Raw genomic sequence first — 14,038 nt, forward strand, 5'->3', positions numbered from 1 at the left:
CTGACACTTACCCCCCTCGGTGCCCTCTCTGGCACTGGGCTACCCGCGTCCGTCCATTGGATCCTCGGGCCCCATCCACAACAACTCTACCGGCTCCCAGAGCCCACCTGCGGCCTCACCTGGCCGACATCCTAACAGTGGCGGAGTGCCCATTTAACTACACACACTAACAGGCCACACGCCCAGCCATTTCCACGTCACCAATGCACCCATCCAAACACCATTCTTCCACACGCACCACAGATGCCAATATCCAACCACAATTTGCCTACTCCCTCTACCTAACTCTTAAACTACCCTCCCCGGGTATTCGTGATAGGGGTCCACTTTTCCCCCATTCACACCTTCGCACCATCCACTCCACTCCACAGTTTCCACCATACTCCCTCCACACCATCCATTCCATACTCCATGTATTCCATACTCCATGTATTCCACACACCTGTTCATTTGCACACCTGTGCAATCACACTTGGTGCCACCTGCACCCTCCTTCCTCCAGGACCATTTGCTCAACACAACACTCAATCACCATTACTCACTCATACACTGCTCCATACACTTTCGATTCTCAAACACACGTCATCATCTGATCTACCTGGTTTCCTTCTAACTCGGTGGTCCGCGTCTTGCCTTTAAACTAAGCACATACCACGTCGTTATCATCCCAACTAATCTACCTACGTCCCCACTAACTGTATAGTGTCGCTACTTAAATCTCCAGTTACCTATGGTCAATCTTCTCTGGATCCCTATCATTATCCTAACCCTCCCGGGCTAGTTTTCACTGCCATAAACCCCATAGCTAGTGCTCATGTGCCCCGTGTTGTGAGGGATGGTGGATTTGCCTTCCCACCACATCGGGCATCCTCTACTATCAATTTGGCCCATCCAATTTCCTGCAAATCAAAATTTGCCAATCACTGCCAATCATTCTACCAATCATCAATTTGCCAATCATTACAGCCAATCCTATTCACTATTCTCAATTTTGAATCCAAAACACTATTACCATCACAGTCCGCTATATCTGAGCCTTGGTGCATCGTTACATTATTAAAACTCGGCTTCACAAAGCCGAGCAATGAATTCGGGTGGTTTGGTCGCCTGCAGGTTGAATCCATCCGGCATTCGGTTCAGGGGAGGCGGTTTGGTCGGGCCGAGATTCCACGCACCATCTCGGCGCGGATCCTTGCGGTCTCCGGCCCGATGGCTCAATCTCGCCCGGTCGGAACCCCGTCCCCACCAGGGGGCGAAGGTCCGACCTGGCCCCCCTCCCCCGGAATCGCGCCGATCGCCGCTCAGACGCGGCACCGACCATTCAGTGCGGGATCCGGCCCGAATCGCGCACGATGCTCCGAAGAGCGACGCGCTTACGGTCCCAGCCGGTCCTCGCTGCAAACAAAGCGCACCGCGCACGCTATCCGTCACCCTAAACGCAGCCCCGGTCAACGTTGATGCCTCCTGGACATGCTCACACCACTCGTTCTGTTTGTTGCTCATACATCCCATGCACTTCGTCAATTCCACCACCGTACTCCCTGTTACACACCACACCTCTTGCGCACACTCATCGTTCGCACACTTCGTTCCACACCTCTCCTCCGTTACACTCACCATGGGCGTGCACTCTTGCATCCACCCACTCACGCGCTTCCATGGGCTCTCCCACACCCGCGCCACAACCAACTCAGGTGTGCTTTCTCGCACACTCTCCCCGCCAATCCCAAACGTGCATCCTCGCACCCACTCCTCCACCAACTCACTCTCCGGGTCACTCTCACCCTCGCACGTACACTCCGTATTGCTCTCACTCTCTGTGTCACACTCCGTACACTCCGACGTGCATTCCCGCTCGCACTCGGTTTCACACTCGTGCTCCGATGTGCCCTCTCGCACCTGCGCCATCACCAACTCACTCTCCGCGTCACACTCCGTACACTCCGACGTGCATTCTCGCTCGCACTCGGTTTCACAGTCGCGCTCCGATGTGCCCTCTCGCACCTGCGCCACCACCAACTCACTCTCCGCGTCACACTCCGTACACTCCGACGTGCATTCTCGCTCGCACTCGGTTTCAAACTCGCGCTCCGATGTGCCCTCTCGCACCTACGCCACCACCAACTCACTCTCCGTGTCACACTCCGTACACTCCAACATGCATTCTCGCTCGCACTCGGTTTCACACTCGTACTCTGTCGTGCATTCATTCTCCGACGCACAATCTTTCCTCACAAGCGCGCCATTTACACTCACACCACTCACAGGGGACCCTTCACCAATGCCCGGATGCTTTCTCGATCCCAAGCGCGCGGAAATTCTTTTGTCGACAAACATCCTTCTACAAAATCTCCCCGCACATTATACAGACCGACTCACCTGGGGATTCTTCTTCCTCCTCGCTCCAACACCTGCAAATCTTTATTGGGGTTAGGAAGTACAACATTATGATGTGAGCACGGACTTTGCACATATTCCATCTTTCCCTGCCGCGAGTGCTTTTCTAAGTCCCTGGTCTCTCCAATTTCAATTCCCAATACTGCTTTTTCTTTATTCACCTCGACGACCGCTGGCTTGATTAAAATTCCCTCTTCCACCTCAGCGGTCGCCGGCTTCCCCAAACCCCATGGTCGTGATTTCTACCCCGGTCCAGTTACCTGTGCCTTGCTCCGACTCGCTCAACCTGCGCTCCTCGACCCGCATTACCCCGTCGCGCACCCTTGGGACCTTCTCGCCCAACCCATACGCCGATTTTATGGTTACCAGTACTTGCGCCAAAAAGCTCTGCAGGTCCACAACCCCTACTTGCGCAGCGGGCATGGCCCTCGTCGCCACGTGCGAGCCGCCACCATTTTGTGCGCCTGAAACCTCGTGCGCGAGGGCACCATCTTGTGCACCTGATACCCCCGCAACCACATCCTCATTGCTCTCCTCCTCTCTCTCTCCCCCATATACATTTCCCTGGGGTCCTGGGTCGCTTCTAAACCCTCTAACTCTACCCCCACCGGCATCCGGTCGCCTTGACTATCCATGGCACGATTTTAAAATTTGGATGTTTTAATAAAATTTTGGCCACTCGTAATTTTGAGTGCGCTAGGCGCACTCCAGGTCCGAATCCCACTCCTGACACCAATTGTTACGGAAACGGAGCACGGCACTCCCCTTAGCAGGGGGAGGGGGGTTAATCCCCCTTATATTTGCACTGGCCGTCTCCACTCCTGAAGCCACCCCGCTCCCTCCAGAGGCAGGGGGGCAACCCCGTTCAAGACCGCGGACAAGATGTTATTTTGCCAAGCGGATTAGCATCCCGCGGCTCGAACCATTAGCAATACTAAACCCGATCCTAAACGTTGGCCAAATCGTGCCACAGGTGTTAAATGATGGAAAACTCTAAAACGAACGGATGTGAAGAAAAGAAGGCAGAGTAAGGAAGAACAGGAATTTATTACTAACTATTGTACAAAACCAAATAAACCAAGGAGAAGGAAAGAAACGAAATTAATTTACAGAAGAGGAAGACACAGTGCAATTCTACTTATCTATACAGTCTTACTTATTCCCAGGGACAACACGGACAAACAGACGACAATCAGACTTACACGGGGATGATGACAGGAATGGCAGGAGGTGGATGGCTGGACGGATGAGGAGGTGGGACCACAGGGCTGGAAGGGTGCGGGTCCGGTTCGTGTCAACGGCAAGGCTCGAGGTGAGCAGCCGCCGACCCTCCTCACTCTCGTTCGTACGGCGGCGTTGCTTCGCGACCGCGGGTCGAACTGCCGTTGAAGCTCAACTCCTTCTCAACTCAACTCAGCTGCGGTGGACTCAGCTGCGGTGGACTCAGCTGCGGTGGACTCAGCTGCGGTGGACTCCTCATTCATCTGCTGTGAGGGCTTCCTTGGTCATCTGCTTCAACTGGACTGAGGTGGGGGCTCCGCGTGATGGGTTATATAACCACGCCCTAGAATCTTCTTGAACCTCCCCGAAGTTTCTTTCCTCCGCCCTCTCAGGCCAAACCCCTCATGCTTGGTTGGTTGATCGGGGGCTGGCTCACTCCTCCTTCTCATGACGAGGTGGAGACACGCCTTTCTTCTCCGAGCTGACCGCGTGCGTAATGGAGTTTTGAGTGAAGAAAACCGCCCAATGCAACGGTGGCGAACGCCGCAGAAAACCGCCCAATGTTACGGTGGTGAACGCCACAGAAAACCACCCAATGTTACTGGCACTTTGAAGAGATGATTTGGGGGAAACTTGAAAAGGGAACTATCTTATTCGATTTGATGCAATGCAGAGTCAACTAATGGGAAACAGAGCCTTATACTGACATGGAATGAAGAGATAACTATTTAGAAGGGTATATGATTTTCTACGTGCATGCGATGGACTAACTAAGGGGACGACCTTTGACCTTTACAATTAACGGAGGTATTTACAAGGATCATTACATTTACAGAGGGTGATATTTACAAACAGGATTCTCCAATCCGCAACAATATATATATACAGTGAACCCTCGTTTATCGCGGGGGTTACGTTCCAGAACCCCCCGCGATAAACGAAAATCCGCGAAGTAGCGACCATATATATATTTTTTTATATATATATTTTAAAGCATTATGAACTCCCCACACTCTTATTAACCTTTCCCATGCTCTTATAAACACTTCCTATACTCTTAAACACTTTTTACACTCTTAAACATACGTAATTTTAACAACATATAAAATTCTAATGGGTACTCACCATTGAAGATACTGTAGCTACCCATGGGTTCCCCAAGCAAGACCAGCATCAGAATCTCCTTGCTCCAGCCGGTGACGTCACCGGCGGGGATTCCCGGCGCGAGAGTGGCTGGTCACGTGACCGCTAAAGCGTGCCGCGCTTTGCGGGTATAATCAGCAACACCTGTTGATCACGTGACCACCGATTCACCGAAGCACGCCACGCTTGAGAGGCGTGGCTTTCGGTTTCTGGTTGTGCTTTATAATGCAGCCCAATAAATGGGCTTTTCAGTGTTCCCGAGTTGGTTTTGAGAATAAATATCTTCTCGGACGAGTTTGTGTCTTGCCCGTCATTTCGTCCGTATCAAGCAAGAGCCCCGGCTCTTCAATACTACAACTTGCGTGATGAAGATGATGATGAATTAGCTGTGCAGTACTGATGACGATGAAGGTGATGACGATGATGAATGTACTGGCGTTTTCCATACGCACGACTCTTTGTCTACCCTTCTACTGTACACTATGTACAGTATTTTATTTCTTGTAATATGTTTTAAATACTGTATTTTTCTTATTTCTTTACGTTTTTTAATTTTTTAGGCTAGAAAATGCTTATTTTACCACAAAAATATTTAAAATAATAGTATATAAAAATACATTTATACCGCAAAATCCCGCGATATAGCGAAAAATCCGCGATATAATTTTACATATACTAGCGAGAAAAAACCGCGATGTACCGAATCCGCGAAAAGTGAACCGCGATATAGCGAGGGATGACTGTATATATATATTTTTTGCCTTATCTCTGAATGGTGAAGAATCACTTTAAAAATTCTCAGATCCAGATTCCAATCTTCACCAAAATCTAATCATTTCGTCCTCGTCACAAACCCAACATTTCCACCAAATTTCATCCGAACCCATCCACAAATCTTTGAGATATCCTCTTCACAAACAGACAAACAGACGAGGGTGAAAACATAACCTCCATCCACCTTCAGTTGCGGAGATAACAAAAAGGTGAAAAGTGTTGAAAATCGCCACAAATAAACTTTTTTCATTGCACAAGCGGCAGAATCAGGAAAGGGCCCTCGGTCTGTCTCGCTCATCTAGATGTGTGCAGTTCCCAATTGGCTTGCTATCGCTTGCCAAACCAGCCGTTCCTTACCAACAGTTTTGCTGTAGTGCTTGCTCGAGTGCTTTTGCCACTTTTTGCCACTTTACAATAAACTTTTTGTTCTTAAACGAGCCTTGTCTATGTACACAAAAACAAATAAAAAAACGTCGCGCATAATCCACCCCCTATGCCCCCAAAGAAAGTTGCCATGGAGACATCAAATTATCCATTTCATTGAGATTTAAATTGACAATCTTAATCAGAGCTCGGATAAATTAGATGAAAATAGATTTTCAGATGAAAATTTATGATTTTGAAGTTTGACCCTCGTTGTCCTTTCACCTTTTGACCTCAAAAAAGTTGATTTCCCAATTCAGTGACTCAATATGCAAATGCTGTTCAATTTTCATGGCAATCGGATAAAGAATGACAATTTCAGAAATTTGACTTCAAGATGACCTTCGACCTCAAAATCAATAGGCTTCTCAGTTGTGGCTACCTTTACAACTTGCTAATGTTTCATGGCGATTTCATGACTTCAGAAATAATTGGTGGTACAATTCAGTGATCTAATGTGCAAATCATTCTTCAAATTTCAAGTGAATCGGATGAAATTTGAGGATTTTAGAAATTCCACCTTAAGTTTTTGTTTTTTTTGTATACTGAATCGAGGCTCGTGAAAGAGCTAACATTTATTTCACAAACAAATCAACCAGACAAACAAAATATACAAAAAGAGGGAGCGGAAGCCAAGATTGGGAGAGAAGGGGAAGCACACAACCACAACGTTTGAGAGCAGGGAAAAGTGTGGGAGGGAGAGGGCTTGGGGGCAGGAGGCGTGGGAAGGGGAGGGGGGGGGGGGGGTGGAGAGGTATAAAACACAAGGGGACCGAAATTAGCAGGGGTAGAAAAGATCAAGGTTTTGGATGGGGGAGGATAAGAGATGGTGGTGAACAGCTGTTTTAAAGACCTGGAGGGTGGAGTGGGCTTGAAGAGAGTGAGGGAGTTTGTTCCAGAGGCGGGAGAAAAGAGGCATGAAGGAGTGAAGGTGAGCAGAAAGTCTTGACTTTGGCAGTTTAACCATAAGAGGGTTGCAGGCAGACCTTGTGCGACCTGTAGGAATATTTGGGGGACAGAGCCCAGAGAGGGCTGGGGGGGCAAGGCCAGAGAGGAGTCGGTAGAAGACGGAAAGACTACAAACCTGCCTGCGGTGAGTGAGTGAAAGGCCCTTGGAGTTAGCTTCATCGCGGGAGATTCCAATGATTCTGAACGCTTTGGTTTCAACAGTGTGAAGACGGGCTAGGTGTGAGGCAGGAGCACCAGACCAGAGGGGAGAGCAGTATTCCATAGAGCTGCGGATGAAAGCCTTGTATGTGGTGAGGAGCTCAGGTGTGCCAAGGAAGGACTTCGCACGACGGAGGATGCCCAGTCGGCGACTGGCTTTGGAGGCCAAAGTTGAAATGTGGTTTTCCCAGGAAAGATCATGGCAAATAGTGAGACCCAAAAGCTTGAGTGACAGAACTTCTTGGAGAGGATTATTCATAAAGTGGATGGGAGGGTTTTCCAGTCGGTCTTTTCGGAGAGACATCGTAAGAGTGTGAGATTTATCAGGATTGAAAGACATGTTCCATTTGTTTGCCCAGTCTGTGATTTTGTCCAGGTCTGCAGAGAGTGAGGAGGCTGCAGACTGCCGATCTGAGGGATGAGGAATGGAGCGACAGAGAGTAGAGTCGTCAGCAAAGAGATAGAGAGGATATTCAAGAGAGTCAGAGAGATCATTGATGAAGACCAGAAAAAGCACAGGGCCCAGAACACTACCTTGGGGAACTCCAGCCTGAACAGGAAGAGGAGATGAGAGAAACCCATTCAGGGCCACACGTTGACTATGACCAGAGAGGAAGTCCGCCAGCCATGCGTGGAGATTCCCATGGATACCAAAGGAGGAGAGTTTGGTGAGCAGAGCAGGGTGCCAGACCGTATCGAAGGCACGTGAAATGTCAAGGGAGACAGCTCTAATTTCCTGTTTGGTGTTGAGGACCTCCATCCATTGTTGAGAAAGCAGAAGCAGCAAGTCCAGAGTAGAGTGACCAGGTCTGAAACCAAATTGATGATCAGAGATCAAGCCATTGGAGAAGAGGAAAGATTTCATATCTGAAGCAATGATGGATTCCATGACTTTGCTGATAATTGGGAGAAGGCTGATTGGTCTGTAGTTGCTGGGAACTGTTTTTGCACCTTTTTGTGCAAAGCGGTGATGTTGGCTGATTTCCAAGCAGATGGCAGATGACCTTGAGCAAAAGAGAGGGTGAAGAGAACAGAAAGAGGGAGTGAAAGAGCGGAAGAACATGATTTTAGGACCCGTGGGCTGATGCCGTCAGGACCAGTTGCAGAATCAGAGTCGAGGGTTGACAGAAACTTTTCCACCTTGTCAGGAGGAAAGGACACAGAGTCCAGGAGCAGCTGGGTACGACTGGGTACGGTGGGTACAGAGAGGGATGGGTTTGGGACACAAGATTTAGAGGCAAACACAGAGTTGAGGCATTCAGCTTTTTCACGTGCGGAGTCAGCCGTTAAGCTGTTTGAGGTGAGGGAGGGGATGGAGGGGGAACAAACACCAGAAACAGATTTGACCAGACGCCACCAGGATTTGGAAGAGGGAGACAGATAAGAGAGTTCGGTCTTGAGAACGGTGAGATATTTTTTCCTGGCTCTCCTGAGGGTGGACACACACTTGTTTCGGGCTTTGTGAAAGGAAATGAGATTTCTTTCCGTTGGATTTGCTTTCCAGGAGACGAAAGCAAGTTGTTTCAGGGCAACAGCCTCACCACAAGATTCCGTGTACCATGGACGGGAGGAAGGGTATGACAACTGAAGACGAGATGGGATAAATCTGTGCATGAGAGAGAGAGCAATTTACTTTGAAAGAATTCCCAGGATGAGTTGATGACAGAGGCGGTAGAGATGGGAGACCAGTCCAGGTGATTGATGGCTGCTTGAAGACCGTGCCAGTTGGCCTGAGAGAAATGCCAGACTCGTCGACGCTGAGGAGGCTCTCTGAGAATGGTCAGAGAGATGTCCACTTTGACAAGCACATGATCAGATGAGCCGATTGGAGCAGAAGAAGAGCAGCAGACATTTTCAGGGAAGTTTGTCATAACCAAATCCGGAAGAGAAGATGCTCCGTTGACTGAGATCCGGGTCGGGAAATTGACAGATTGTGTCAGTCCCAGTGAGTCGCAGAAGTCCTTTGCTGAAGAGCCATGGCTGGTGAGAGAGGTACCCACACCCAGCCAACTGGCATGGTGACAATTGAAATCACCACATATGAGGAAGAGAGAGTTGGGATGGGTAGATAGAAGTTGGTCCATATTATCAGACAGCGAGATGTAGATGGAGTCATCGCTGTTTGGTGGACGGTACAACACACATATGAACAAAAGGTGGGAGCGAAGGGGAAGCCGTAGCCAAAGGTATTCCTGGGGGTGAGGTGGAGAGAGGGCAGTGGAGGGCGAGTGAGGAAGAGAGTTTTTTATAAAGATAGCAACCCCACCTCCAGGACGAGGCTCAGGTCTATCATACCGGAGGAGGGAGTAACCTGGGAGAGATACCAAGGCATCAGCGACATCATGAAGGAGGAAAGTTTCTGTTAAGCAGATCACATCTGGTTTGTCAGAAGCAACCTGTATGGAGAGATCAGTCAAGTTTGAGCGAAGGCCCCGGATGTTTGAGGTCCATACCGTTAATGAAGAGGAAGGGGGAGCATCGGGTCCAGAACAGGGGGGGGGAGGGGTAGGGTAAGAGGAGGAAGAGGTAGGGAGAGAGGTATCAAAGAGGTATCAAAGATTTCAGAATAGCTTGGAGAAAGGGAAGAATGGGGCGGACAAAAGGTTTGATGGAGATTGGGTGAGGCACAGTGAGGTGTTATTTGAGGAGGGGGAAGAGCGAGGCAGAAGGTTGGGGGAGATGAAGGTGAAAGTTGGAAGGGGGAAGAAGCAGGGAGGATGCTTTGAGGAGGAGGGGTGAGAGGGGAGTCTAGGAGGGGAGGAGCAAGGGAGAGTCTCAGAGGGGAGGGGTGTGGGGGGAGTTTAGGAGGGAGGGGAGGGAAGGGGCAAGGGGGGAGATTTGAAAGGGATGGGTGATGGGGAGGCTTTGGAGGGGAGGGGTGAGATTGGATTTTGAAAAGTGTACGATTCATGGGAAACGAACATTTTTTGCAAAATGAGTTTGAGACCTTCGAGTCAAAAATACGTTTGAGGACACTGAAGGAGGGGTGGAGTTCTGGATAGTTTAGGGAATGTAGAAAGGAGGAAATGTAAGAGATGGTATTATATATATTTTTTGGAATGAATAGATTTGGTGAGCAAGACGAAAGCATCCTTTTGTAGGAAAAGAAGAAAAGGGTGTTATAATATATGAGAGAAAACAGTTGTTCAGGGGAGAGATTATACATTTCTAACCACGTGATCGAAGAACGAACGAACAAAAAAGAACAACAAATAAACGAATAAGACCTGGGAAGGAAATATTTTTTGGGGTTTTTTTTTTTTTTTTGAGTAGAGATATTAAACAAGGAGGTATGGGGTGAACGACTGGGACGAAACAGAGAACGAAAATAATGGCAGCGCATTCGACGAATCGCTGAGAGAAAAACAAAACCACAAGGTCGGAGACGGTACGGTAGCCTAAGCCTACGAGTACTAGGCCGCAGAATACTCGATACGCATTAACCGACGATTGTGTATACATTAGGGTGGTCCTTATTCCTCAGCATTCGGATTTTCTAAGCTCCAACCCCCGGGATTCATTGGAATAGTCGAGAAAACTCTCCTGGTGAACTTTTTTTTCCAATCGGACAACATTTACCCCTCCCTCATCGACCTTGAAGTTTCACCCTGAGGAATAAAAACAACAATCCTTGAAAAAAAAATTTGTGCCATTTATTCCCAAAATGTTAGCTTATAACACACAACATACAGTATTTTATAAATGGTTACCTCATTACACAGTTAAATGTATTATACTATAACAAAAATCTTAAGCAAAATGTCCCACAAGGCTCCTAGGCCCGTCCGACTTAGTGCTCCTGCTCCTGCTGGGCCGCCACACCAGCAGCCACGGTCTTCTTTCTGGAGTCCGGGAACTCCGCGCGATGACGAGAGACAACTTGGAGGAGAAATTGCAGTTGCTCATCAGCCTGAGTTAGCATTCGGTTGTATTCCTGGATGAGGGCAACTCCTCGCTCCGCGTTGTCGTTGATGACTGCTATCCCCTGCACGAAGGCCGCCGCTGTCCGGAAGTCTTCCCGCTGCAGCCAGGTCGCGGGATCGGTGTCGAGGAAGCCGTCTTCCAGGCGCAGCTTCTGGAAGAACTGTCGCGTGTTGGTTGATGCCATGTCTTGCAGTTGGAGTCCTGAGACGTCTTGGCTGGGCAGCTTTGGGCGCTTCGCTGGAGATTCATCTCCCACCGTAGTGTGAAGTGAGGTGAGTATTTGCCTCTTCTCCTCCACCGTGACCAGGGGGTCAAAGAGCGCCAGAGCGACAAGCTCCTCCGAGAGGTACCACAGGTGCCCTTGCAGCTTGGTCAGAGCTGCCTTGCCCACGTCCCGGTTGACGTCCATGCAGGTCGTCAAATCCTTCAGCAGTTGCAGGTCGTGTCGATGGGCAGCTGCGGCCTCCGGAGCCAGTGTCCAGGCTTTCGCGTACAGGCGACTGTTGCCCTCATCCAGGAATACAACCGAATGCTAACTCAGGATGATGAGCAACTGCATTTTCTCCTCCAAGTTGTCTCTCGTCATCGCGCGGAGTTCCCGGACTCCAGAAAGAAGACCGTGGCTGCTGGTGTGGCGGCCCAGCAGGAGCAGGAGCACTAAGTCGGACAGGCCTAGGAGCCTTGTGGGACATTTTGCTTAAGATTTTTGTTATAGTTTAATACATTTAACTGTGTAATGAGGTAACCATTTATAAAATACTGTATGTTGTGTGTTATAAGCTAACAGTTTGGGAATAAATGGCACAAAAAATTTTTTTTCAAGGATTGTTGTTTTTATTCCTCAGGGTGAAACTTCAAGGTCGATGAGGGAGGGGTAAATGTTGTCCGATTGGAAAAAAAGGTTCACCAGGAGAGTTTTCTCGACTATTCCAATGAATCCCGGGGGTTGGAGCTTAGAAAATCCGAATGTTGAGGAATAAGGACCACCCTAGTATACATGTACGAAAAATTAGCACCGAAAATTTTCCAAAAGATACGCTATAGGTACATACACCGAAAGATAGATACAGTCTCGACAAAAACACAATTGAGAAAGATCACTTAGCTTCGAAAGCGTGAGCGCATGGAACAGGTTCGAAAAGACGTGACCTCGCCGTGATCTCGCGAGATCTCCCTTTGGCCTATGCTCACCTTTGGCCTATGCTCACCTTTTGGCCTATGGTGACCTCAAAAATTATTGGTGGTTGAATTCGATGACCTGACATGTAAATCTTCTGCAAATTTCTTCTTCAAATCATATGAAAATTGAGCATTTTAGAAATTCAACAAAGTTGTGACCTTTGGCCGATGTTGACCTCCATATCAATCGGCTTCTTCCTTATGACCAACTCTACCATTTGGTGAAGTTTCATAAAGATCAGTTTAAAATAAAGACGCAGGAGACAACTTACTGCCTTTGCCCATCATGCCTCTGCTGTATTAACCCCACATTGATTCAATATATTGAAGCCATTTTATGGAAGATACAAGAAGACTAACAGCACAGAGACATGAGCAGGGTTTATATTGTGCAAAATATATTTCCGACATCGTGATTATGGGCTGGCAGCATTTATGTCTATTTATATATATATTTAATTTTAAAGGGAAAACTATAACACTTCGGTGGAATTTGTTTTGAAAGCCATTAACTAGACCTATTAGCCAATGTATATTCCAAGTTTCAGCTCGTTTCAATTTATAGCCCTTGAGATTTGAGCGCCAACACATTTTGGGCGAACAGACGGACAGACGGACAGACACCAACGTGATTTTGAGGGTTTTATTCATAAATGAATGCAGAATGGTCACGTGGTGGTTCGAAAACATGTGGACATCGCGGACCAAGTCACGAGCTTAACCTTCTCGATCGCTGATATCGAGTGAAGAAACATGTTAAAATCTACCAGAACGGTATCTTTAGCGCAACTCACGAATGTGTTTAAAACCCCAAATCTCCACAACATTTCCTCACCTCACAACTCGCTTTGGATAAAATGTTTCTTTCGCTGCTCGTTTCTTGGGAACCGCATCCATGCGCGAATCTTCTTCTTCTTTACCATAATACTCATACATGATACTTCCGTCGAGTCCTGCTCTATCATTATCTCACCCCCAACAGCGTCTATTACGGGATCATTGTTTCCAGTATTTAATGTTGTTAAAATGTATTTCACACAAAAATATCCATCGCTGAAAGAAAATGAGGAAGAAGAAGGGTCGAAAAGCCAAATTAGAATATACACCCCGTTGGTGTTTTCAGAGTGCGACGTCACTGAAAGGTTGTTGTTGTTTATTGGAGTGCCGGTTATTCGAGGACCAGATACCTTTCTTTCAAGTGCTCCGCATTCCAGGGTGTGTTCAGTTACCAAGCAGCTAGCTATCGCTTGCCAAGCCAGACGTTCCTTTTCAACGGTATCAAATGCAGTGCTTTAGCCACTTGGTGAGCATTGTCGAAGAAACTTGGTAACTGAACCCACCTCTTGGTAACCGAAGTCCCACAAGTCACGGTAGACATGTGGAGAGAGGAAGTTTTACAGAAAGTAATCGGGTGGGTGAAGAAGAGATAGAAGGAAGAATGTGAGGGGGAAAACAGCGGGAAGGAGATCGCGATTGGCAGAGTTGGAGTGAGAGAGTCGTGGAATCCAACAAACACGTGACGAGACAGCAGAGATCCGCCCATTAAATAAATACAAAATAATAATTTTTAAAAGCACACAAGAAGACACGGGTACCATTTGAGAAAACATCGCAACAAGTAATAATTGAGAACAGTTGGACGAGACAAATACAAAATGTCTGCCTTAGCATTGGAAGTTTTTCTCTTGGAGCAAAAAGGAAATCAGAACACAAACAAAACCAAAACCTCAAGTTCAGGATGAACACGTGACATTTCCAGGATAAAATCATTTTGAAGAGGGAAGATGACAATGTGAGAATTTATTGGATT

The 14,038-nt window shown here is 47.9% G+C and overlaps 1 protein-coding gene across 1 annotated transcript in view; it reads right to left on the minus strand.

Annotated features, from left to right (window-relative positions):
• The window catches only part of LOC144892335 (uncharacterized), a 109,252-nt gene extending 96,147 nt beyond the window's left edge, over window positions 1-13,105 (minus strand). Inside the window, exon 1 of the mRNA XM_078778358.1 lies at window positions 13,064-13,105. The gene's annotated coding sequence lies outside the window, so the exon portion shown is untranslated. The remainder of the gene's footprint in view (window positions 1-13,063) is intronic.
• Between the last annotated feature and the right edge of the window lie 933 nt (window positions 13,106-14,038).

Source organism: Myxine glutinosa, chromosome 5, assembly GCF_964187855.1.
Source record: "Myxine glutinosa chromosome 5, kmMyxGlut1.1, whole genome shotgun sequence".
NCBI lineage: Eukaryota > Metazoa > Chordata > Myxini > Myxiniformes > Myxinidae > Myxine > Myxine glutinosa.